Source organism: Molossus molossus, unplaced genomic scaffold (genome assembly GCF_014108415.1).
Source record: "Molossus molossus isolate mMolMol1 unplaced genomic scaffold, mMolMol1.p scaffold_m16_p_18, whole genome shotgun sequence".
In the NCBI taxonomy this organism is placed as follows: Eukaryota; Metazoa; Chordata; class Mammalia; order Chiroptera; family Molossidae; genus Molossus; species Molossus molossus.
The window spans coordinates 17,966,521-17,993,211 of NW_023425353.1; the positions used below are offsets into that span (position 1 = coordinate 17,966,521).

General features: G+C 48.6%; 1 protein-coding gene across 2 annotated transcripts in view; it reads left to right on the forward strand.

The window, feature by feature from the left end:
• Nucleotides 1–26,691, forward strand: part of ERC2 (ELKS/RAB6-interacting/CAST family member 2) — a 922,431-nt gene that overhangs the window by 803,301 nt on the left and 92,439 nt on the right. The window contains exon 18 of one of the 2 annotated variants that reach the window (XR_004960151.1): nt 21,428–21,615. The exons of the other annotated variant lie outside the window; for it this stretch is intronic. The gene's annotated coding sequence lies outside the window, so the exon portion shown is untranslated. The remainder of the gene's footprint in view (nt 1–21,427; nt 21,616–26,691) is intronic. 2 annotated transcript variants of the gene reach the window in all.

Here is a 26,691-nt window from a genome sequence, read left to right on the forward strand (position 1 = left end):
GGACACCTCAGCTGGGAAGGTCCTCCCTGAGGACTGAGGGGTCCCCGTCCCACACCAGGTGTCCCGCTCAGGGTTCCAGTGCCAGGAAGAGAATCCCCATAACTTCTGGCTGGAAAAACCAGCGGGAACTGAGGCTCAAGGAGGCTGAGGCTGCTGGAGCCCCAGGCAGCTCCTTAAAGGGCCCGCACACGGACTTATCGGACTCTCTCCCTCTAAGCTTGGAGGGGAGGCAGCTCGAGGGGCGCCAGAGACATACAGGGGAGAACTGAGCTGTTTGGCACTGGAGCGAGGGCTGGAGAGGGGGCTTTCTCCGGGACAAACCTGCTGTAAGAGGCCTTTGTTCCTTTGGTGAGCCCTTCCCTGGGGCGGCAGACAGGCGCCATATCTGGGATTTTAGCAACCTGGCTCACACTGCTAGCCCCGCCCTGGTGACTCCCTGAGGCCCCGCCCCACCCAACTTTCAGGCCCACCCAAGCTGTTGCCAGTTGGTTAACTATCGGATTGGCCTGTCTTGGATCCTGCTTCAGGTTTTTCCTAAATTCTTTCAAACAAGCAGCATCTGGTCTCAGCTAGCCCCATACCACTCATTAAGTAATACACAAACAAACACAGGGAGGCAGCCAAAATGAGGAGACAGAAAAACAGGTCCCAAATGAAAGAACAGAACAAAACCCCAAGAAAAGAACTAAGTGAAATGGAGATAAGCAACCTAACAGATGCTGAGTTCAAAATACTGCTTATAAGGATGCTCAATGAACTTAGTGAGAACCTCAGTGAACTTAGTGAGGGCCTCAAGAGCATAAAAAAGGACCAGTCAGAAATTAAGGATACACTAACTGAAATAAAGAATAATTTACACAGACTCAATAGTAAAGTAGGTAAAGCCAAGAAGCAAACCATCTGTTTGGATTATAAGGAAGCAAAGAACACCCAATCAGAACAGCAAAAATCAAAAAGAAACCAAAAATATGAGGAGAGTGTAAGGAGCCTCTGGGACAACTTCAAGCATGCCAACATTTGCATCTGAGGGTGCCAGAAAGAGAGAGAACAAGAAATTGAAAGCCTATTTGAAACAATAATGGCAGAAAACTTCCCTAGCTTGGTGAAGGAAACAGACATACAAGTCCAGGAAGCACAGAGAGTCCCAAACAAGATGAACCCCAAGCGGCCCACATCAGGATCAAAATGCAAAAGGTTCAAGACTAAGAGAGAATCTTAAAAGTAGCAAGAGAAAAGCAGTTAGTTACCTACAAGGGAGTTCCCATAAGACTGTCAGCTGATTTCTCAAAAGAAACTTTGCAGGCCAGAGGGAGTGGCAAGAAATATTCAGAGTGATGAAAAGCAAGAACCTACAACCAAGATTACTCTATCCTGCAAAGCTGTCATTTAGAATCAATGGCCATAAAAAGAGTTTCCCAGACAAGGAAAAGCTAAAGGAGTTTATCACTACCAAACTATTATTATATGAAATGTTGAAGGGTCTTCTTGAAGGAAAAGATAAAAAATATGAACAAACAAAATGGCAATGAATGCATATCTATCGACAATTGAATCTACAAACAAAATGAACAAGCAGAACAGAAACATTCTCATAAATACAGAGAACATTTTGTTGGTTGCCAGATGGGAGGGGGGATAGGGGAATGGGTGAAAGAGGTGAAGGGATTAAGAAGTACAAATTGGTTGCTAGACTGACAAACCTCAAAGGGAAGAGGGTTTGGGGGGTGAGAAGAAATAAACCAAAGAATTTATATACATATATGCATAACCAATGGACACAGACATCAGTGTGGGAAAAGGCAGGAGGGGGGCGGGAATGGGAAGAAGGGGGTCAATGGGGGGAAAATGGAAAACATCTGTAATACATTCAACAATAAAGATAAAAAAATAAAAATAAAAATAAAAACCAGATATAGTGAGAAAAGATAAACATTTCTAAAATGGACCCTGAATAAAATAGAAAGCAAGCATGAATATATTAGTAACCATTGAAAGAACTGAATCAGTAGCTAAAATATGACCCCACTTCCTTCCTCCCCACCAGAAAAATAGTCCCAACTCAAGGCGATTTTACAGTAAATCCCTATTAACCCTCCACAAAACAGCTCATCTCTTCATTAAAGTGCCAGTGGTAGAGAGGCCTGGATTAAGGATTTTAGTGTTTCCTCTGTCCCTTTCTTGACCTGTGTCCCAAGGCAAGACATCTCTTGATGTTTCTCTCTCTTGAAGCAGTTGAACTAGGTTTTCAAGGGCGCAGGCAGCTCCTGGTCCCATGGTTCTATGACTATAGGTCAGTTGTCCTCCCTCTTCTCTGTCTGCACACTTACAGTTTCCAGGTATTGACGGGACAATCCTGGGTTGCCCGTGTGACCAATCTGATTTGCTGTGCTAAAGATGATTGTTAAATAGACCCAGGGAAAAGAGAAATTTCTAGAGGAAGTCGACCCAACTTGATTATGGAACTGAAGCCAAATTTTGATTTGTTCTGTCTCATTCAGGGAGGATTTCTCCACTGAAAGTAATTGACTGCTAGACTCGAACAACAACACTGTCCTCTCCAGTGGGTAGGCTGTGCTTTCCTGGATTTTACATGCATAGCAATAGCTGATATTCGAGAATGATTCTCACATGTCAGGCATAATCTAAACGCTTCATGAATGGTGTCCTGTGAGGCAGGTAGAGATTGGTTCCATTGTAAAGGCTAGGAACTGAAACTCAGAGATGTTGTTACTTGCTCAAGGGCTCATGTCTTACGTGGTGAACAGAACCTCAAGTCCAAGAGACCCTGCAACTTGTGCTCTTGTACACGGAGGACACGTGAGGAGCTTCCGGGGTAGCTAAAGGTAATTCTCTTTGGGTTTTGTGTCTTTGGTGAGCAGTAGCAATTCTCCTGTACCATGCATCTGGGCAGTTCCTTTTCCAGTGCCACCTTATCCAAAGGCCCCTGAGAAGCCATTTATTTCCTTCTGCAATCAAAGCAATCACTGGCTTGGGCTATATTCATTAAGAAAACAGGGCTGGCTTGTAAAAGCTCATTTAGTCATAATATTAGTCAGTTGCATGTATAAAGGATGGAAAAAATAATTGCTCAGGCATGCCATAGTTCAGGAGAGGCTGTGGACTGGAGGGGCCCTTCCTCGGGGCTCATGCTCTAGCAGACTTAGTTAGGATGCTACTCCATCAATTCTCCCGCTGGTTCCTTGAAGGGTCACAAGTTCTTACATTGGTGACCACCAGAGCTGATTATCAGCACTAATCAGCAGCAGGTCTCAGAACTTTGTTTTCAAAGACCTCCCAGCTTAACAGGGACGCGAAGGCTGGGACACTCAGGGCCATCAAGGACACTTCCTGAGCTTCTCATTCCAAGCCGATGAGGTCAAAACAACCCACCTCTACAATTTGCATTGTGCAAGATGGACTTCAGGAAACTTCAGCAGGTGAGAAACATTTTTCAGGAACTAAAACAAAAGAACATTCAGTTTGGATTCTTCAGAACTCACCTACCTGAGATAATAGGGCACTTCTTTAAAAGTTTCCTGAACCCACCACGAACCTCCTGGAGAGACACAGACATGCCTCTCAGTGCCCTGAGTTAGCACTGGGGCTTAGAGGGATAATGCGCTCAGGATTTAGCTTCGGGTAAGGCTTTGTGTTGCTGACAGGGCTTAAAATGGGCAGGTAATCACTGGTACAATGTGTCATCGGTGTTACTCTCCCTTCTTCTGAAATAAAGTGCAAAGTACTTACTTTTCTTCATCTTAAGCTATTTCTTCTCAATGAAGCAAAGTTATCACCATGCCCCTTTGGTCCGATGTTTGGGGAAAGACTTGGTTTCCATGTGGAGATGGGTGTCAGAGTAAGTTAGGTATGTGATGGAGGGACTGCAGTCCATGTCTCTGAGGCACTGCACATGTTAACGAGGCCTCCGGGAAGAGGCCGGGCCTCAGAGCACCTCCACCAGCCCTGTGTGGGTCTCCACCAGCGACTTAGGGACCAGGTATAAAAGAACCTCTGTTTTCTTGCTTCTCGCTTTTTCTTTTGTCTTCTTTATCCCAACACCAAAGAAACGGTTACCATGTTTTGGCCACGTGGGGGTGAGCCAGGAGTCATCCGTGTGAGGTAAGCCCTCTTGCTTCCATGTTGCCAAGGAGGAAGCTGAGCTTACCCTGAGGCGGTGCCCTGGGCTCGGCCTGCCTGTGCCTGTGTACCTCGGGGCTGGATGTCTAATCCCTGACCGAGGCCGGGGTTCTCTCCCGTCCTCCACTTCCTGCCTGTCCCCTCCACACCTGTCTGGTGCCGGCCACATCACCTGTCCCCTCCAGTGACCTTGTGGTTTCCCTGACTCAGAACTTTCCCAGCTCACCTACCTGTGTGCCCCAGCCAGGCTCACCGTCCTGAGACACCCCTTCCTCTGCACCCCCCAGCGACAGATCGCCTGTTTTCAACACATTAGGTTCACTCCCTCTGCCCTGTCCTCTTATTCCTCCCTAATGGGTCCCCTGGGCCGTTTTTATGAATTTTCCACCATTCCCAGATAATGAGATATTTTTTCCTCTTCTAAAAATATATAATGTTTATTCTTCTTTCCATGTCTTCGTGACGATTGTGTGCCATTATCTGAAATGCCCTATTTTCTGTCTAAATCCTACCTATTGGATCCAGCCTCTTGTAAAAGTTTGAAAATGTCATTATCTCCCTCTCTCCTGACCTCCTGAGGCTCTTAGAGCCCTAACTTAATTTACCCCAGAATTTCCTTTTCTTGATCACAACGGTTTCCTTTATGGGGATTCTGTTCCCAGCTAGACTATAAGTTCCTTATGACAAAGCAATGGGCTTTATTTCTGTTGTTTGGTCTGTCCTTCCCAGAGCACTAGAAATTAGTCATTAACGGAGCACTTCGAATGCACCGGCCCAGTTTGCACGTATTAACTCTGCTCTTCACAATGATGCCCGGTGAAGGCGACCGTTAGTTACACGTTCAGGTGGGAACGGAGGAGCTGACAGATCAGGTGACTTGCCCAAACGCTGAAACCGAAATGCCAAGCAGGCAGTCAAGCCAGGGCCTCCACCCGCACGGTGCTGCCTGACGCTGTCCCATGGGTCAGATGCCAGCAAACCCCCATCTGGGCACAGAGAACAAAGGGGCGAGCGCGAGTTCTTTGTCTGAGATTTTTATGCAACTGATAAAGCTCATGGCTCCCAGACTTCCTCTGGAAATGGGTGCTCAGCTCCTCCCCTGTCACTCAGCGGCTGGATATTACGTCTTTAATCAGAATATTCTATTTTAGAAAAGCTTTGCAAGTTTCATCAGCACCATCCAAGTCCCACTTGGAACCAAGTCGACCTTGGCTCGGTGGGTGTGACTCCAGCCCTCGCTCCTTCCCTCTCCAGGAATAAGGGCCTCTTCTGTTTGGTATTAGGTGCTCTAATCCTTTCTGGGACCAGGTAGACCATGCAGAAACAAGCAAAGTTAAGTCTTCACAATTTCCAGCAGCGGCAAACACTTCTACTCTGAAAACGATCTACGATGTGCTCGTTTTGAGAAACTCGGGCCGCTGGGCCCATCGGCACTGTCTCTTTCCGACCTGGGTGTGCAGGACGTCTGAACAGCTAATTTCGGGAAATTGCTGATAGCTTGCACTTCCCCAACCGCAGACTTTCGGATGCTGTTGCCAGAGCATGCTTTTCACGCTGGCACCCCCCTTTCCCCTGGCAGACGTGCTGTACGGGTGACTTTGACCAAATCAGCATCGTTAGAAATGCAAGGGGGAAATGCAACTGATAAAAGACCTTTAAATCTTAAGACCCAGGGTGTGTCACTGTGTACCTCAAAATCCCACTGCATGCAGAGGTCACGCCTCCTCCGCCACATTTCAGAATCATCCCAGGACAGTGCCTTGTATGGGGTCAGCATAGTACACGTTTGCCAGGTAGGATGGGGGGTGTTTTACCTGGCTTCGGAAAGTAGTGCTGGTTTCGTAAGCAAAAGCAAAGGGTCCTCTACCAATGGAGGTGTGACTGGAGGTTCAAAGAGTGATGTTTATTAAGTTGGACAGGGCGACTTTATGATGCTGGCTGTTAATGGAGGCATGGAGCAAATAGATTTGGGTGAACGAAAAAAAGTGTCTCCTCAACTACATGCAGTTGGTTTGGTGGAAAGGGTGCTGGGAGGGCAGGTCTCCTGTGAACAAGCCCTGCCGATCCTCCTTGCTGTCCTCCAGCCTCGGCGCTCACCACGGCCCTCCGGGTGCAGAGCTCGCGCACACTGACCTGCCGGCCGTCTCCCGGGCCCACGCCCTCCTCCGACCCGAGTCTTTGCTCTCGCTCTCGGGCTGGCTGCGCTCTTCTCCCCCTGTTGACCCAGCTGTCCCCTGCATTTCCCAAGCCTCAGACTAGGAATTGTTTTTCCAAGGACCCTTCCCTGACCACCCCGCCCATCCACACGTAGCGATGCCACTTCCCAGTGCTTGCCGAATTTGCTGGGCAGGGTTCTCTTGTTGCCTATTAACACTGCGCATTTTAGTCATTCATGTGTCTCTGTGTCGACAGTCCGCCAGGCATTCCTTGATCTCTGCATCCCCACTCAGCACAGCGCCTGGAATCTAGTGGGTGTCAGGGGCCTTGTTGGAAGAAGAAACAGCTTGAGGAAGATGGTGGTAAATAAGTGATATTTCTCAAGGGAAAAAAAGCTGCAACCTGTCTTCTTGAAATCCCCAAATGGATTCCATTCTTTCTCCACTGTCAACCTATTCTGCTCTCACGAGGGAGCAGATTGCCCCCGGTGAAAAGCAAAGCCTCCTTGACTGTAGGGACATACGTGTGGGAAAGTCTGGCATTTCCCAGCTGGGGGCTTGGCCAGCCCCCCACTTGGGAATGTTATCATGGACTGTCTCAGGAAGTGTTATCTCCCCTCTCAGGTCTCTGGAGGAGAAAAGGTGATCAAAGAAACCAACGCTAAGGGAAATTTTCAAGTCAAACTATTTTATATGGATGAGGAAGGGGTCTGAGCTTCCAGGGACAGACTGGAGATGGGCGAAGTTGATCGTGATCCGGGGGAAACGCGCAGCTACCTTTCATATCCCTATAAGATAAAATCACCCGAAGGGTCATAAACCACTGTCAGAGTATTGGACAAGACCCATAGGTAGTTGTTCTGAGCCAGTAAAAGCATCTTAATTGACCTAAATGACAACAGTTATGTTATAAATATCTAGAATTTACGACCTGAGAAGGCATAATCACATCTCCCATCAGTTAAGTTTGCATAGGAGAAGCTTAGGGATTTAAGGTAGGGCTGCAAGTTGGGGGAAATCTGATTAGCCTTAACTTTATGACAAACACAGAGCTAAGTGAATCAGAGTGCTTTCAAGTTGCTGATCCCTGGGAGTTAAAGGCAGTGGTGTTTCAGAGCCGGTAAAAGCCACCGCGTCCCCTCTCTGCAGCTGTCCTTTTATTGGTCTTGTAAAGTCTCGCGTTCACCGTGACAAATCCAAGACCATATACCTGTGAAGAGGAGATGTTTTAGATTACGGGGTGCGCAGGAAGCAGACAGTGGGGTTAGAGGGTGAACGCTGAAGGCTGGGGTATGTGTTTAAGCCGAGCCCTCTTTGGAATGTGCAGAGTCATTGTGAAAAGCAAGTAAATCCTCCAAAGGGCCAAGCAGGGTCTGACGAGAAGCTTCAGCCTCTCCGGCCTTTGAGTAGGGAGTTCATGCATTAATGATTCCATGTATCTTTCAAGGTAGTTGAAAACTAAACTTGGGTTTTTAAAACATGGTATGTTTCCTGAAGTTTTGTTTACCAAGGGAGGGCATGAATATTAAACAGTACTACTACATCTAAACCAAAAATTAAAACAAAACCAACCCATGAAAAGATGTGCATTTTGAAAGGGACACATTAGAACAATAAATTTGATATCGTTGATCTACCAGGTGATTGCCCAGACTCAGTGATCAGTGGAGGGAAGTCACCTTTGGGGTAAAAGGCTTAATCCCAATTTGCAGAGCTTGAAAGGTGAGCAGTCATTTTGCAGGGCTATGAAGAGTTCAGCTTATCTTTTTAATGCCCAAGTCTGTGAAGTCAGAGAAATTTCTTTAATGAATTTAAGAACAATCCTTCAAAGGAACCTCTAATCGAAACCTATAGAGAGACCAGTTGTCTTTGAACTCTAGAGATGAGTTTATCCTAGATTAACCTGATCTTTCAGTTTACTCTGTTGATCAGGGACAGAGCTCTGGATTTTGAAAGTAGCGCTCCAGTGCTCCAGCAGGCGTACCTATCATTGATACATTACCGCACGTAGGAATGCTTTTAGCTTCCCATAGCGCCATTCATTGCTAAGGCGTCCCAAATAAAAGATCTCTTTTACACATGAAATTCTTACACATGGGCCCATGTTCTAATATTTGCACATGTGTCCATGTTCTGACATGTATCCAGTGTTCTGACAGTTTCTAATGGGTCCCACGGAGTGCATTCAGTTTGTTACTTCTCAGTGGGTATAAAACAAAGCTTCAATTTTCGATTTATTTTTCATATTTTCCACTGTACTTGCATACACGTAAACCTTGCATCTCCCAAATCCAGAATTCCGTGCCTTACAATGTGAGAGAAATAGAAAATCTGGAACTGATTATGAAATTATGAAGCAAGGAGATGCAGAAATGCATGGGGATCAGTGTACAGACGCATAAGCCCGACACACACTAAGCCTGTGTGAAGGACACATTCTGCCTTCTCAGGTCATTTTGGGTTTGAATCCTTGCTTTTACTTCTCAGCATAATGCAATCTAGCATTTGCTTTGTGTAGTGCTTGGGGAGCTTTTGGTGTTAACAGAATTCTTTTCTAAAGAAATTCCTTTGAATTCCTTCAGAATTTGTCCAGTTTCCAGGTTCCAATAGGAAAAACATGGACGAGATTTTAATAGAAAAATAGTGCTTCAGATTTTTCATTTGGCAAGCTCCCTACTCCAGAACTGCTCTTGTTTTATTAAGTGGAACAGGTCAGCTAATAGAGGAGCTCTTGGCGTTTGTGTCCTGATTCGAGGGAAGAGAGAAGCATGAGCCACCTGGGAAATACACCCTTTGGGATTTTGAGCCCACTTGTAGTTTTACCATTTGATTTCATCTCATTGGACAGTTTACTTGAACAACAATAATATGTGCTGATAAATCAAGACCAATCCTTTAATGTTCTTCGAGAAAGGAAAGCTGGATCTTCTTTCCATAAGTTATTTCAGTTGTGATTCTCTTCTTGATCAAGAGAGTGGTGATGGTGGTGGTGGTGGTGGTGGTGGTTATGGTGGTGGTGGTGGTAATAGTAGTGGTGGTAATGGTGGTGATGGTAATAATGGTGGTGGTGGTGGTGGTAATAGTGGTGGTGGTGATGGTGGTGATGGTAATAATGGTGGTGGTGGTGGTAATGGTGATGGTAATAATGGTGGTGGTGGTGGTAATGGTGGTGGTGGTAATGGTGGTGGTGGTGGTGGTGGTAATGGTGGTGGTGGTGGTAATGGTGGTGGTGGTGGTGATGGTAGTAATGGTGGTGGTGGTAATGGTGATGGTAATAATGGTGGTGGTGGTGGTGGTGGTGGTGGTGATGGTGGTGGTGGTGGTGATGGTGGTGATGGTGGTGATGGTGGTGGTGGTGGTAATGGTGGTGATGGTGGTAATGGTGGTGGTGGTGGTGATGGTAGTAATGGTGGTGGTGGTAATGGTGGTGGTGGTGGTGATGGTAGTAATGGTGGTGGTGGTAATGGTGATGGTAATAATGGTGGTGGTGGTGGTGGTGGTGGTGGTGATGGTGGTGATGGTAATAATGGTGGTGGTGGTGATGGTGGTGATGGTGGTGATGGTAATAATGGTGGTGGTGGTGGTGGTGATGGTAATAATGGTGGTGGTGGTGGTGGTGATGGTGGTGATGGTGGTGATGGTAATAATGGTGGTGGTGGTGGTGGTGGTGGTGGTGATGGTGGTGGTGGTGGTGATGGTGGTGGTGGTGGTGATGATGGTGGTGGTGAAATGTTTTCTTTTCTTAGTTTTAGTGCTTTCATTGATTTTAAAGGCAGTACATTTTCATTACCAAAAATTTCAAATACCTGAAAAGTCTTTGCAGAATTCCATCATCCAGAAATACTGATATTTTGGTGAGCTTATATATCTTCCTAGTCTTTTACCTATATCTAGCCTCTTAAAAAAAAGTGAAACCATATTATAAATGCTTTTATAACTTGCTTTTTGAACTTAACACTGTATGTTGCACATCTTTCACACTAATTGATATATACCTGCAGTATCATTTTTATAAATGCAGAGCATAAAATTTTGCATTACCTAACCAGTCCTTAATGATAAACATTTAGTTCTTTTTCATTGTTTCCTGTTAGAATGCGTTAGCTCCTTGGGCTTCACTCTTATGCACTTGCCCCGTAATTTCTGTAGAACGAACCCCACGAGGGATGTTGCACATCGATATTGATAAGTGTTGAGAAGTGGCCCAGAGCAGCTGTTCCTATTCACCCTGTGTTTATGCCTTGAGTGGCCCCACCTCGCCGTGCTGCCACCACGCTGTGGTTTTGTTGTACTTTGCTTTTCAAGCTTAGCTCCAGGTGGTACAGAGCTCTTAGAATTGTTCTCTGGGTGGCAGGGTGCACACCCACAAAAACAACTAAAATGCTGGACTTGAAAGTGAGTTCAGGGAGGGAGAGATGAGAACTGTTCTCAGAAGGGAACGCGGTGCTCATCAGCATCAGTGGTCACATTCCATTCCTCCACCCCTGGGACCCACAGGCCTTCTCTCTGGTCCGTTCAGCCCCCTGATTTGAATTTTAGAGGTTTCTGGATGACTGGCCTTCCCAGTTTCCTGGTGAGAACCGTTTTCTTTATTGTAGGTAAAGATTTGTAGGCCGTGGTCAATAAACAGGAAACGGCGGGTGCTGGGACAGGCAAGCGCCCGCCCCTCGCTCCAGACCTCGCAGACACGTGAGCAAATTCCCTTCTCGGGCTGATATTTGCTGGCCATACGTTTTGAATCTGGGGCTTTTGGGCCATTGAGGGGTCTGAGGTTCGGGCCCTTTTATCCTTTTATTGGTGAATTCACTGAAGTGTAGGCAGACAGAAAATGTTCAAGTGGCAGGCAGATAAACTTGTTAAATCCCTGGGAGTCTTTCCTTCCTTGCTCTGGGAGTTTATCATCTTGGTGGAGTTAAAAGGCAATTAGGCCTGCAGGTCTTTGCCGGCTTGTTTATTGGCGTTTTACACATGGGTGTTGAAGACACAGGGCTGTATTAAACATTCCAGTCCTCTGGCTGCAGGGGAAGGAGCCCTCAGCCCAGCTCCAAGTCTCCTTCGGAGGGAGTCTTGCCAAAAAGCTGGAGGAAAATCGTTTAAATATAGTACCTGTGCCCCACGATGCTCATTGTTGGTGGAAAATTGCAGCCGGCTAGCTCCATGCTGTGTTACATTTCCTGGGAAATGGTTTTATGGACGGGCGGTTGATGAAAAAGTTCATTCCTTCAGTAATTGTTAGCCGCCCCCACGGTGTTAGTTAAGGTGGAAGCGACTGGAAACGGTTCTGGCCTCGACTCTCGAGGGCCGCTCCATTCATGAGAAGGGAAGGCTATCAGTTTGAAATTGGATGGGGGACAGATTTCCACTAAGCCCCCTGGTTCTCTGGGTGTCCTGGGCAAAATCGTGAAGGGCCTTGGGTTTCTGCAAGACGGCTCCGCTTTCGCACCCCGCCCGCCCTTGGAGGTAGAAGTCTCACACCCATGTGTCAGTGAAGCAAAATGCCCCTCATCCCACCCCCCGGGGCGTTTGTATGCTTTCCAGAGACATCTTGGGCACTGTCTAGGGGAACTGATGAGAATGCGCGGGACTCAGGGTGCCGCAATGGTTACAAGCAGCGGCCTGGGAGGCGGGCACCCGGGCTGGACTGACTGGCTGTATGGCTAACTTTGTAGCTGATCGAATGGGACTTTTTATCTGTCAAATCAGAACAACAGCAGCCCCTACCATGCTAGTTTGGGAGAGCATAAATGAAATAATACAAGGAAAGTGTTTAGCATAGCGCCTGTCACATGAGAACATAATAAATCGCAGCTGCTATGGTTGTTATTGTTGAAATATGCTTAATCATACACACATACGTATTGCAACCTATATAGATTTGTACACACACACACTTAGTTGACAACCATATTTTTTTACTAAACTTGTAATACCTTATAGCAGGTTTTACTTCGCCCATCTAGGGCGCTCCTGAATAAAAGGAGAAAATCCTTGCTCAAGCCCAGGGTAGCTGGAATGTGAAGTCTTTCTGTTTCCACAACTGGATGTGGTGCAGCCAGGGGGACTCCTTCCTAAGTGGCTGCTGCTTACCCAGATCTTTGTTTCTCCAGAGTTAGGCACCCTGCCTTAATTGTCTCAACTAAAGAAAACACAGCAGATAACTGCGGCTTTTATTCCCAGCCTGACCTTCCAGGTTCTGAAACTAATTGCCACAGTGTCTTGCCCGCGTCTGTGGGAGGACTTCCTCTAGCCCAGTAATGTGGTTCTGATTAAGGACATCCTATAAGACCCAGGAGGACGGCCCGGGAAGGAAACCGGGCCGAGCCGCCAGTGAATTTCCATCCTCCAGTCGGATACGTGATATTGAAGACCAGAAGGTATAGGGAGTTTATCATTAGGAGGACGGGGAAAGAGAAGGAAAGCAAATGGCTGACAGATTGGTCGCCTTTGTTCAAAGCTGACAAGCAAGTGGGGCCTGACCAGGAAGAGGATATGCAGGGCCCTGGGGCCAAACGGCGGGCAGGCAGCAGGCTGAGTGCAGGCGGCGGCCACCGCTTGTCACGGCCCCTGCTGAACTGCCTCCCCGGAAGGAGTGGAGGCTTCGTTTTTACCTACAGGATCTTAGTTTCAACAACTTTCCGCGGTGCATGTGACGTTAGGGTCCACGGCCTGTGTTATGGACAAAGAGGGGTGTGTGTTTCTCCCTGCATTCTTAGGAATTGGGACATAAGTGCTAAACCTCACTTTATTCCAGGATGCTAGACGCGTTCCTGGAGCCCCCCGGCCCTGGCTTGCGGCTGAGGTGGCGGGAGGGGACCGAGGCACGCAGGAGGATGCCATCTGCTCTCTCCGGATTCGCGGAAGCTCTGCGTCCAGGCGGGGGGCGGGGTGCGGGGGGACAGGTGACCGTGGGGTGCAGCGGACAATGGAGTTTGGAGACCTTGGGGTTCCTTCACCAAATATGTAAGAATCTACTAATAGTTGTAACTCTAATATGATTTTCTTGTTAATCTCCGTCAAACCGTGAAATCTGATATGTTAGCCATGACTAAGCCATGAAATTTGTCAACTTTGTGATTTAACAAGCTCTGTTTAAAAAAGAAAAGTCTTAACACGACGTACAGAACATGACTCCCAAGCACGCGTTTCCCAGCATGCCACTAGCATCGGAGGACAACAAACAAGAACAGAGTGTACGCCTTGCTCGTGCCGTTTCAAGGATGGAGATTAAAACGCCCAACCTTAAATAATGTGTTTTCCTTCAAGGTGATAAATATGCATGTGGTAGAGCTGCTTCAAGTGCTCGATGATTTGGTTTTGAGAGACAATAAATGAGTAGAACCAGCATGACTTTTAAAAATCATAATTGTATTAATAATCTCTTCAACATCATAGAGCAGCTACGGGTGTAGACATTAGGACTTGAAATCCCTGTTTGTCACTGGCTAGCTGCGTGAATTGTGTAAGTCACTTAACTTTTATCCCTCCGTTTTCTCTTCTGAAAAATGGGGACGATTCTACTGGGACTACTTTGTAGGTGCTCCAAGGCGCAAAAGAGATACTATTTCTGAGGCACAGCGCTGCCTCCTCCTTTATCCACTTGGGGTGCTGTTGTGGCTGGTGCGTTAGTACCTAGTGGTATAACAGATCAGTGGGCGTCTTTATTACCCAGTGGAAAATTAACTAAATTAAGTTCACCGAGTTGGAAAAACTATTTTTGTTTTACCAAAAGAAAACCGGGACGTTTTGAGTTTTGCATTTTGAAGGAAGGGAAAGCAGCACAAAGGAGGAACAACGTGGTGCAGAACTGAGGAGCCGTAAGGACCAGGGTGTCATTCCCTGTCCCTGCCAAGTTCCCTTTCCCCCTGGACTCCAGGAAAGGGAATTTCCAGCTCTCCCCAGCTGTCTCCTGATCTCTGTTCTGTAGAATCTGCAATCAGATAATCAGATGACTTGGATCCTGGTGACTTTGGTGACCTTATAGTCCAGTGGTTTTGAAACTTACTTTGATACAAAACCTCGGGCAGTGGTCCAGGATCTTAAAGTGCCCTTCTCAGCCTGGCTGGTGTGGCTCGTTGGTCGGGTGTCGTCCTGTGCACCAGAAGGGTGCCGGTCCAGTTCAGGGCACACACCAGGTTGCTGGCTCAATCCCTGGCGTGCAGGAGGCAGCCGATCGATGTTTCTCTCTCTCTCTAAAATCCAATACCAGTCAGCTAGGTCCACACGACATAACCTGTGCAAACAGTGTTGGGCCGATTTGTTCATTTTACAGTGAACCTCCAGCCCATAGCATTCAGTGAATTGCTAGTTCTCACCACTGACGTCTGAGTGGTCTTGTCTTTCCTAGTTCCTTTCAAATCACCCGACTTCTCCCTTCCCACTCAAATGGCAGGAGAAGAAACGCAAGGCATAAGATTCAGGGTGGCTTCAGTCAACTTGCCCAGGCTCTTCTGGTGCCCTTAGACCCTTGAAAGGTCCATCGTCACAGAATCTTTGATCCCTCCCCCACCCCAGTAAAGTTCTATGCAAAATATTGAGAATGTGTCTGCATGCATTTTCCTATGGAGACGGTCCTTCACTTATGCCCTATTTTTGCAGGTGGGTTTGTGATCTGTCAAAGGGTTAAGAATGATTTCCTTATAATTTGTGCCTCTAAAGTCACATCTCTAGTTCTGATTGTGAGCTGCAGGGTTAACAATTACATCCACTTTCTTTTTTTTTTTTTTAATTTTTTTTTTTTGTTTGTTTTTGTTACAAATGTTTGTCATTTTTCCCCCATTGACCCCCTCCTTCCCTTCCCCCCACCCTATCCCCAGCTTTGTTGTCTATGTTCATTGGTCATGCCTACATGCATGTAAGTTCTATGGTTTATCTCTCCCCCCCAAACCCCTCCTCCTCTGAGGTTTGTCAGTCTGTACCTCACCTCTATGTCTCTGGGTTAATTTTGTTCAGCAGTTTGTTTAGTTCATTATATTCCACAAATAAGTGAGATCATATGATATTTGTCTTTCTCTGCTTGGCTTGTTTCGCTTAGCATAATGCTCTCCAGGTCCCTCCATGTCATCTCAAAGGATAAGAGATGTTTCTTTCTTACAGCTGCATAGTACTCCATTGTGTATACGTACCACAGCTTTTTTATCCACTCATCTACTGATGGACACTTGGGCTGTTTCCAGATCTTAGCTATTGTAAATAGTGCTGCTATGAACATAGGGGTCTTTAGGGCAAAAGGTAGCCTGTAGCCTTGTGAGTGCCGAAGGTCCCAGGCTTGCTGTACTGGTTCCCGAATCCTTCAGGCTGTTTCCTTAGTTCTCAACCTGAATTCCAGCTGGAACTAGGTTCCGACCATCTTTGAACCCAGAAGGCCCAACGTTGATACAATGATGCATGTCAGTGTACAGTGCTCCAAAAAAGTGCATTTATTTCTAGAGATAAATATTGATTTACTTGCTTAATTTTGCTTTGGTCTTCGATTAGAGTTGCCAGACTTCACAAATAAAAACACAACACACCTAGTTATATATGAATTCATATAAACAACAAGTAGTTTTTTAGTAGTGCTCTTGAAAAGGGAAAATGGATCAGCTCTGTAGATATGCAAAAAGCCTTCTTTCAACCCTAGAATTTTTGTTGCAAAAATTAAGGGAAACTTACTATAAACAAGCACAGGATTTTTCCGGGGTGATAGAAATGTTCTCAAACTGGTTTGTGGTACTGGTTGCACAATTCTATAAATCTACTCAAAATCGTTGAACTTTACCCTGAAAGTAGATGAACTTGATGGGCATGTCAATTATAGCTCAGAAAATTGTTTTTAAAAATTAAGGGGTAGCTTTATAACAACTATTGCTTCTTTTTTATTCTGAGTTCCAGACTAATTAGAGCGTATGATAAAAACCATAAATCTACTCCTCAGAATAAAGCACCAAAGCGCCTACACCAAAGTCTACATAATGTTTCTAGATCTCCTGAAGCACATCTCTAGATGCTACCTCCTCCCTTAACTGGATTCTGACCCTGTTAAAACCCTTTTCTGGACCTTGGGAGTAAGGCCAACCCCTGGCTAAAGCAAGGAGTTGCGGCTCTCAGACGTCTTGTTCAGTCACTGAGGATGAGGGTGACCTGTGGTGACACCTGCCACCCAGTGAGACGCCTCTTCCACACTCAAGCCGAGAAGGACACGTTGAGGGCAGCACTGGTCTTAAGCTGTAGGCAGAGCCTTGGTTTCTGTTTTGTTAGGAAATACTGGCACATGTCTGCTCCAGCAGACCCATGTTCCCATCTGGCCAGTGTCTTCGATACAAACAAAACGTGCATTTGCCAATGGGTAGAATCAGTCAGGAGGTACCCACATCAAAACACACAGAACTCATCCTGGGCTTCAGTGCAGCTGGCTTTGGGAAGTGGGCACCTCTGCTCGTCTCAGGATGGGTAACCAGTAGGGTGGGGTGGGCTGCGGATGCTTATCCACAGGAAGATGCCCTGAGAAACTCCTTCCTAAAGTAGCGACAGCTGAGGGCAGTTCTTTGTTCAGCTCGAAACAGGCCCTGTTGACTTCTCCTGAGCCTCCAGACGAATACGTCTATTTTTCTGTTATTGTGTGTTTTAAACATTAGCTCTTCACCAAAACAAAAACAATAAGCCTGGAATAACAATGGGAAGAGGGCCAAGTCTGCTCAGAGACTCCTTCATTCTTGTTCTCTCTCCATTTGAGACGTGGTCACACCCTAGCGACCAGATTTCACTGGCTGCAGGAGGAAAGTGAGAGCGGTTGGAGAATGAGGGGCCAGAAGGCTGGGGCAGCTGGAACAGGGTGCTGGCTGGGGGGCCGGAAGGGGGGCTGCCTGGGAACCGAGGACGCAGAGGTGGCCCAGCTGTGATCATCTGAGCTCCCCTAACATACATCTCCCACCCCCAAGGCATTGGAACGTCTAGTGAGGGAAATTGCCAGCATCCAAGCATTTTCTGGTGAAGCCCCAACAAAGACCACTCTTCACACACAAACCAACCTGATTCTTCTGACAGACTTGATCAGAAACCAGTACTCTGGTGTGCTGAAGCCTGCGCCTTGAAGCAGAGCCTCATCAGAACCCCCACTGTGGAATTCCTGGGCTGGTCTCAGCTAGTTGCTTGGGTGAAGATAGAACTAATTAGCTCATTTGAGAGGACAAACCAATTCAAAGGCCTTCCTGAAGGTTTACTGATGCATATGCTAATTACATGAATTCTGCCTTAACTCCTCATTCAAAGGGAGGAGCTCCGCCCACCCACTCTTCCTTACTGCTGGCACTGGAAAGACCGTAAATGCCTTTCCTTGAAAAAGAAGTCTATAAATCATTCAGTTTTGCTTATTTTAGATGTCTTTGCCCACATTTGTCCAAATGAGTGAGGCTTCACCACTTGTTGGCTTTTTCTCTGCAGAGCGATTCTTAGGTCTTTGCTGGAGGGATCTCTTCGGCTGGGCTCCAGCCTCCTGCCCCTTTCTGACTGAACCTGAATTCCGGAAACCCGGACTCACTGTCTTTCCTGTGGAAACGAGAAACCAAATACCCACTTTGGAACTCTCTCCCTATAGATGCCTGTTGCTCGTGTCGAATCTCCTCCACATCCTTTTCCATGTTCTGGTGTTTAGGTAAAATTTCTATTGGTACAATATTCCCCACCATCGTCTTTAATGGGTCATTGTGTCTTATGTGGCTTCAAAGACCCAACAGAAGACAGTGCTGCCATATTGGATGTTCCTGTCCCGTCCGCTCTCCTCCGTGGGTATCTTACGTGGCTCTTGTAAAGTTAGTGAGTACGTGGTTCCCTCGGCCCCCACACTTTAAGAAGACACCACAATGCTACCTGGATTTACAGTTTCAAAGACGCTGTGAGGCGAGTCCAATAACTCCCTCAAACGTCTGTGAACGCAGAGGGTCTAACCAGAGGCGACCTGGGCCAGACCCTGAGACATTTAACAATGTCCAGAGACATTTGTGGTTGTCCCAGCTTGGGGAGAGGGGTGATAGTGGCCTCTGGAGCGCAGAGGACTCTGCGACACCCCCTGTAATACATAAGGCAGTCCCAACGACCCACCGCCACGGTGCCCACACTGCAGAGCCTGCGGGAGAGGAATTCCTGTCCTTTTTTCTTTTCCCTCAAGGCCTGAGAAAAAAGGAAAACGAAAGAAAATGCTGCATTTTGATGAGTACATGTACCCTGGAATCTAACATCCCATATGGATCCAGGAATTGGAGAGCACAGGGGTACCACTGAGCAGGGCAAAGGGCAAGGTCGAGGCAGGCCTTCTCGGCACCAACAGCTGTCTCGACTCCAAGGAGAGACAACTTCGACCAAAGCAGAGGACCAAAAAGTTACAAGGATGTTTAGTTTGTGATAAAAATCATTTTGCAGATTAAAGTGCTTCCTCCTGCCCATAAAATGGTATGTTCTTTAAATAACTCAGAAATAGGAGGCGTTTAACTGCGTTGTGAGCAGAGGCAGGACTGCTGCTCAGGGCCACGGTCAATTAATCCCGTCCCGGTGATGGAGCCGGCCGGTAGGCGTACCCGGCTGTAGGCGGTGGCGCCCTTCCTGTGTCCCGTGTGCCATTCAGCTACCCCACGTTCCAAATGCCGCTACCGTCCAACGAAGGGATTCGGGGAGGTTCCTGGAACATCTCTCTGCACCTCCTGGCTCCATTCTCTCTCTCTCGTTCGGTGGTAACAAGACAGCGACTCAGCGAGCAGCTCTAACCCCTTCTCACACACAAGCCCCCAGGAGAGGGAGACTTTCCCAGGAGCCTCAGCAACGTCACGGTGTCTCGGGCTGGCACCGACTGGGTCAGGTGCACGTCCCTGAAGCAGAGCTGTGGCCGGCGGAGTGCTGGGAGCTCCCTGGCCGAGGCCTCGGTGACAGCAAGCCCTGAGCCTCCTGCGACCCATGCCTCATGAAAGAGGGGCAGGGTGCTGCCTTAAAGGAAAATTAGGGTAAGATCGTCAAAGCAGGAGGAACGGATGCCCAGGAGAACGAAGCACACGCCGCACAGACACACACCCCACACTACCTCCTGTTCAGAAGCTGTGGGTTCTGCAGTGGAAGATGCTGGTCCTCGCCCTGGCTTTGTCCTCGGGCCCTGGCTTTGCCGTTAACTGGTTGCATAACCTGAGATAACGCCACAACTGTGTCCCTGCCTCCTTTGTGTAATTGGCATCATGGACGAAGTAATACCATTAGGGTGGTTATGACCAGCAAACAGGTATCTTAGGATATTGGAAGCACTGAACACACAAGGAGTTAGTTTCGATGCCGATGAATTCAATTTGGCGTCTAGAATCCAGAGGACTCTAGGCCAGCCACCACCCACCCAGTAGTCCACGGCGTGTGGCTTTGGAAGCCAGGGTCTAAATTTATCGCAGTCCTCACTGTTACAGGTCAGTGTGGGAAATCTTCTGAGGTCAATGAGGTAATTGGCTTGCTGTGGATCTTGAAAAAGTCTCTCTGTTAAATGACATAATTGGTTTTAATTATATAATTATGGCACTTAAAGTGTGGGGGTGAAAGGTTACTATTATATTTAGAAGTGAGATCCCCAAATGAAGCCAGGGTGTTTAAGTCAGTCTTTCTTCGAGGTTTTCTTTTTCTTTTTCTTTTTTTTCAGAGGGAAGTCAGAATAGGCTGGCCTTGGCCCTGGCCATTTTGGGATGATTATCCTGCATGAGGTAGTGCTGGGACTGCTCACAGCATCACAGGGACCTTTGTGAAGAGACAGGAAAGGGCTTCCGTAAAGACCTCGTTGTGATCTGAAGTTAATGAGCAGTGGGAACTCAACTGTCAGCAATTGAATCTGATTGGGCAGGGTAATTATGTGATTGCCTCTGGTGTTTGCACATGCATGGGGATATTTTTATTGGAAAAAACCTAATTGCTTACTTACTTAGTGGAGGGAAAACCTAAACACATTTGTGTTGTCATAGGTTAAAAAGACATCCTTTCTTTGTGTCTAGCAGAGCTGCTGCCCGCTTCTCAGAAGTGCGGGTTTTGTTTCTCTCCCCGTTCCGTCAGAGATGCGTGTGCGGGACTTGAACTGTATGATAATAGGGACATGGAGAAGGAAGCTACTTTGAACTGTGCCTTTTGGTATAATGACCACATCCCCTCAATGGGCTCTTTCATGATGCCCGGCGGCTGCAACCCTGGGCAGCACTCGAACTTCTGGGACTTGCACAGGTCTTTCTGTTTATTTTGTTTTGTCTTCCCCCTGACAAGACCGGCTTCATAAGCCACGTGGTTTCCCCTCGTCGCATCAGGCAGGTGGGAGGTGCCGTGTGTGGTAGCCTTTTAGGCGTCAAAAACACCAAGGAGGAGAGAAGCAAAGTGCCCCTCTGCGGTTTCCCAGGGACGGAGGACGGGGACGGGCAAAGGGAGAAGCCGGGGTCTCGTGTCGGCGTCTTACCTGCCCGTGTGCTGGCCCAGAAACAGGCGGCTGCGGTCAGCTCCAGTGCATGACGCTCCACTCCGCATCATTGGCTGTTTTTCTCTCTGCTTATAGAACAAACTGTTTTCTAAGTTCTTTCCTCTCCTGAGAGCCAACCCAAGGAGGTCGAGGCATGGCTGGATTATGGGGACCGGAGGAGCACCCTGTGACGAGAGCGCAGCATCCAGATCTGGCGCCCCGGGTGGGTGAAGGGTCAGGGGCTGAGAACAGAGGGCTTTCTGCCCTCACTCCAGCTGTGCTTTCTCATCTCAGAATCTTGCACATTCTCTGACTCTCGTACGCACCCCAATCTTGTCTGGCTAACTCGGGTCCTCCAGGTTCACTGTTAAATGTCACTTCTTCCTGGAAGCCTTCCCTGACCACCGAACACCAGTCTGGGTTGGCTGCCCTTGCTTTGTGATCCATGGTGTCCTCCAAGTTCCTTTACCTGTTGTCCTTTAATTGCTCGTCTCCTTGTTCAAAACAGCCCGTGGGCTTCGTGAGGGCCGGGCCTGTGTCTGTATTTGTCACTACCACATCCCCGGAGCCTGATGCGTGTGCTGGAATGACTGAGTCAGGAAGGCGTGGTTGCTGGGTGCCGCAGGGAATCGCGGGGTGGGCTTCCCTACCCTTGCTGTTAATACCGCTCTCTTGTTGCTTATAATTTTCATTGCCCCAGATGATCCAGCTCTGTTGGAGGCACGGAGGCACAGTCAAATCTCATGCTGTACATTGATCACCTGTCCAACCTTTGCCTAGAGTGGGAGCCCCCAGTTCCTTCAAGAGATCCAACTTTACCTGTCTGTACAGAAGAAGAGGAGGAGGGAGACGGCGGGAGGATCCAGTGGCAGTGTAACGCCAGAGCAGGTCCAGTGTTTACTTTTACCCTTTTGGAGGTGGGTAACTGCCAATGCCCTGGGGAGCGGGCTTCCCGAGAGAATCTGCCTGTGGCCTTGGATTTGGGGGCGCACAAGTACTGTAGTTTTTCCTAGAGTGCAGGGATTGCTGCTTTAGTATTTAATTCGTAGTCAGGCCGTTCCATGATTCCCACCAGCATGGACCAAGAATCCAAGTTCATCATCTGCATGAAGTAAATTGTCACATTGGCCTCGTATTGTTTGTGTCTTGCTTTGTGGACAGAGAGGACAGTTCATTCATTGGTTCCTGTTCCATGACTATTATATTTGTTATTTGCTCTTTAACATCTGTGATTTTCAATAGCCTTTCTTGTTTTGATTTTCTGGCATTTTACGTTTTGAATCCCCCCTCCCTGGTCAACCTCTTAGACCATGAGATCCTGAAAAACTGAATAGATAAGATGTCATTTAGAACCTTCCCCGTGGTGTTTAATCATCGCCTACACTGAACCTGTGGCCATGCAGGCCTCAGGCAAGAGGCTTCCTAAGGAACCCCCAAACCTCCAGCTGTCCCTGAGTCTGGACTGCCCGCTGTTGGTTAGGCCACAGTCGTCATTTCTGGGAGGGCAGACATTTGCGCATGACATCCACAGCCTGTGGTGGCAGGGCACAGAAAGCGCTCGGCGTCCCGGGCTTCTTGCAGAGAGGTCTCTCCTTGGTCTGAAGCATATTCTTCCTCTGTTGGTTCTGAGTCTCTGTTTACCTTACACCCATCAGTTACATTTCTGCTTCGGCATAATCAACACCTAAATTGGAGTCTTTGGGGGGTTCCTTCAAGAGAGTTTGAACAACTTCTTTATTTTTCTATGTCATTTATTTATTTTTATTTTTCAATCACAGTTTGCTTTCAATATCATTTTGGATTGATTTAAGGTGTACAGCAAATTGGTTAGACAATCATCTTTGCAAAGTGTCCCCCGATATTTCTAGTACCCACCCAGGACCCTACAGAGTTATCGCAATATTATGGGACAGCTGGTCTTGAAGCGGGTGTGTTCACCAACGCTGTGCACTGTGACCCAAACGGGATGGGCCATGGTGAGCTTCGCCATGAATTCCAGGCAAAGTTGCATTTGATTCTCAGTCTGGAACAGCACAGGGGATGCCTCACAGCCTTCCTGGACCAAGGCAGGTGATTTACTGCCTACACGAATCACATACTGAGGCCAAACAAAGAGATATCCTCACATGACCTTCGACTTACCGTTAAAGCTGGTGCTGCGGTGAGCGCCGGTCTCGCGTGGTCACAATGTTTCCTCTCGGAGCACTTCTGCGCAGGCGCAGTCCTTCTGCGCAGGCGCAGTCCTCGTGTGTGGTGAAGGGGCTCCTTCAGGAAAGGGAGAGGGAGATCAGGATCAAGGTTGCCATCTGACGTCAAGCTCAGACCACTGCTTCTTCCTGTTGTTTTGTTTGAGAAAGCATTTTCACGTCCCTTTGCTGACTGATGTATTCAGCAGACAGATTTGAACACTGGCTCTAAGTGCCCTGCCTGGACCAGCAACCTGCTTCTCAGCATCACCTGGGACCTTGTTAAAAACGCAAGTTCTCAGGCCCCACCCAGACCGTCTGAATCAGAAACTGCAGCTGGGGTCCAGCCCACTGGGTTCGAACGAGCTCCACACAACAGCCTGAGACCTGTGGGTGTAAAGCTTCTGCGGTGCGCGGGGTGACGGCAGACACAGCAGTGCCCCTCCGCCCCACCATCCAGGAGCTCGTGGTCCAATCGTGGGCGCGCAGCAGAAACCCCTCGCTTAGGCAGAGCGATGTTTATTACATGTGAATTACTTCATCCACTCACTTCCTAAGTCCCTCCAGGCAGTTCCCTTTGGAATAAATATAAATGCTTGGTTTAGGCTTACAAGGCCTGGCATGCTCTGCCCCCCGCCTACCTGCCCAGCCTCAGGTGGTGCTATTCCCCCCGCCCCTGGCACTGCCCCTCCACACTGGCCTTCTTTCTGATCCCCAAACACCCCCACTGACTGTGGTGTTGGCAGGAATCTATGTCAAGGAAGGGGAAACGAGAGAGAATTACAAAGGTTAAACAATAGGTCACTGAAGTATTTTTTCATACGGCACAATATTTCTAAACCAATGTCTCTGTTGGTTAACATATTGATATATTGATACTTATATATGCTGTAATCACATATTAATGTCACATCGACGTTAGTGGCCTCGTCTTACGGTGTAGCCGTCTGAGAGGACTTGCCCAAGCATTAAGGAACTATGAAAGGTGGTTCAGTGTAATCTTAGCATCATGTCACTGTATCGATTTCCCCCTGAGAGTTGGTCCTGCAGGCTCAGAGCGCAGCCACACGCTGTAACTGAGCACGCGTGGCTGGAGATGTGAGACGCTGGGGGTGAGGTGGCCCCGTGGCGCCCGGGGCTCCACGAGCTGAAGCATGATTCGTGCTGTCTTCACGTGCTTTAAGAGGGACGGTCCCCGGGCGCGTTAGGTGTGAGCGGAGCCAGTTCCAGTCTCTGGGATAGCAAATGTGCCATGTGATTTGGGAGCAAAGCAGCTGTTCGGGTTTTTATTAAATGTGGGAAAAATGGTCCCCCGGATTCTCTGCACAATAAGAAAGGGGAAGCGCATATTTTAAATATGATTTGTTAGAAAAACACAACTTGACATAGAGGTGAAGGGTTCCTGCAGATGTAGGGCCAGCAGAGCCAAGAGCAGGGCGAGGGCTCGGGTTTGGGTTTGGGTCTGGATGTGTTTGGACCGTCCCAGCTCTTTCACAGTAACTGGCACTGTTCACGCGCCCCATGCGCAGGCTGGGGCCTTGTGTGCCGTTTGGGCGGCCTCTCCCTTGAGATCTGCAGCGGAGCAGGGAAGGTCGGTGTGAGAGCCGTCAGGAGGTGGGCGCCGAGGGAACGCTGGCCCAGCCTCTCGGCTTCACCTGCCTTGTCCAGTTCTTCTGGGAACCCAGAGGCTCCTCAGCGGAAAGCCCTTCCTATTGCAAGGGGAAGCTAGTCGCCCTGGGGGGCTGTGATCACGGCAGGGTGCCCTGTGCCCGCCCTTGGGGAGCCCACAGCCAGAGACTTCAGCAACGGCCACAAAGTAGTTTTCACACGTGAAGGATGGAGCGCTGGGAGAGGAGGAAGAGGGAATCCGGCCTGGCTGGGGCTGGCGGGCTGCCATGTGGACTCAGGCTGGGAACTGGAGGACGACCAGGTGTCCGTTTGGGTGTCTAGGTTGGTAGCGTAGTGGGGGGTAATAGAGAGCATTTCCGGGGAGGGGAGCAGGCACCACCCCCCTTACCAGCTAGACTCTGCCCATAGAAGCTGCCGTAGCAGAAAGTCTGGAGTGAAAAGACCCAGAGTCTCCCTGCAGAATGAACCCCCAGGGGAGGGTCCTTCCCTACAGAGACTGGAGTTCCCTAACCTCTGAGGCACCCTGCCCAAGGGCATGCGTTTCTCTTCCTTCTGTCGGTTCCTCTGAGGTCCCTCCTTTGGGGGCAGCCTCTGCTGGTCTCCCTCTTGAGAGCAAAGCTTACTGTGGGGACACTTACTATTTCCTGGGGGATCCTTGCATGGATTTTTAGCAAGGCATTTAGCATCTTCGGAGACTCTTGCTGGATTTGGCCAGCAGCTCTGAGGAGGGAGGAATTAACTGCCTCTACCCATTGCCTTCTTGCCCCGGAGTCATCACTGTGCATGTCGCATCGGTCCTAGCCAGGGCACAGTTTGAGGGCAGGTCTCTGTCTGTTCATGGTGCCTGGCACGCCGACTTTGCACAAACCTGGCACTCAGAAACGGTTGACAAATGAAAGAAGAGATTCTGCAAACCGAAATGCCCTTGCAATGCAGAGGCTTGATTTCAGGAGTGTGAAATAAAACCCTTCCCTGATTCATTTATTTATCCATCTACCCGTGCAAAGACAGTTCTTGAGGACTTACTTTCTAACTGTGTAGCCGAAACACCATGCCTGATGCACCTGAGTTCAAATCGATCGTGGTTAGCAGAGGAAGTACAAAACCAGCTCTGGCTTCTGACTCCCTTCGGGCAGCTGTCCTACTGAGTTCTGCAGGAGCCCAGCTGTCCCTCCCCTTCCTGTCATTCAGAAATGACAGTCCAGGGTGCCAGGCTCTGAGTGTCTGCTTCTCTTCAGAAAGGCACAACTCTCCCATAGGAGGGAGCTCGGCGTGCGCTCTGACATTGCGGAGTGCCCAAGGACTGCCCCTGCTCCCTGGCTGTCTGCACAAAGCCTGGGTGGTCCCGGCTACAGGTGGCAGTTGAACTTCAGGGTGTTCTGACTGAATTTTAAAAAAATGAATGAATTAATGATGATAGTCATTTGAAGCATCTAGGTTTCTACTTGCTATATCTGAGAAGATAGGATTTCTTCGATGAAAGCAAAGGAACCATTTTTGCAGACCTGAACATTTCAGCCTGTGATGCAAAACAGAACCGACAAGCCAGTTGTGCCCAGGTCCCAGCTCCGCTGGCCCACACAGGGTCCTCAACACCTGCAAATGTCACATTAAATCTAGGTTTCTGGATTTGGGAGAGCAGTGAGGTGATCCAGCTACGCAAGGCCATGTTCCCAGAGAGTCCCACAGCAATCTCCTTTGTCCCAGCCTGCCCGCTCCAGGTGACTGGTCACTGATGTCTTCTGTGCTTACGCCAGGCTCGTGTCCCTCAGTCACGGTACCTCCCAGGCTCCTGCCAGCACAGCGTGCAGCCCTGGCTTGCAGAGGAGGCCTGGCGCTGGGCTCGCTGGGCTCGCTGGGCTCGCTGGGCTCGCTGGGCTCAGCAGCAGCATGAGTGTGGTCTGGGTTGGCCTCTCCGGTCACCTGTCCAGAGGCCACATGGCAGGGTCCATGTCAGTGGATCATCAACCAACCCAAGCTTCTCATGCGGACCAGGCCCCACTCAGGGGGTCTGAGTCAGTTGCTGTGGGGTGAGCCACAGGCACTTTGCAAAGCTTCCGTGTGGTCTGTGCCCAGCTCACCCGCCTGCTGGACAGGTAGTCTGCTGCCATGGGCTCTCTCCTCGGCCCAGATCCTCTTCCTGAACTGG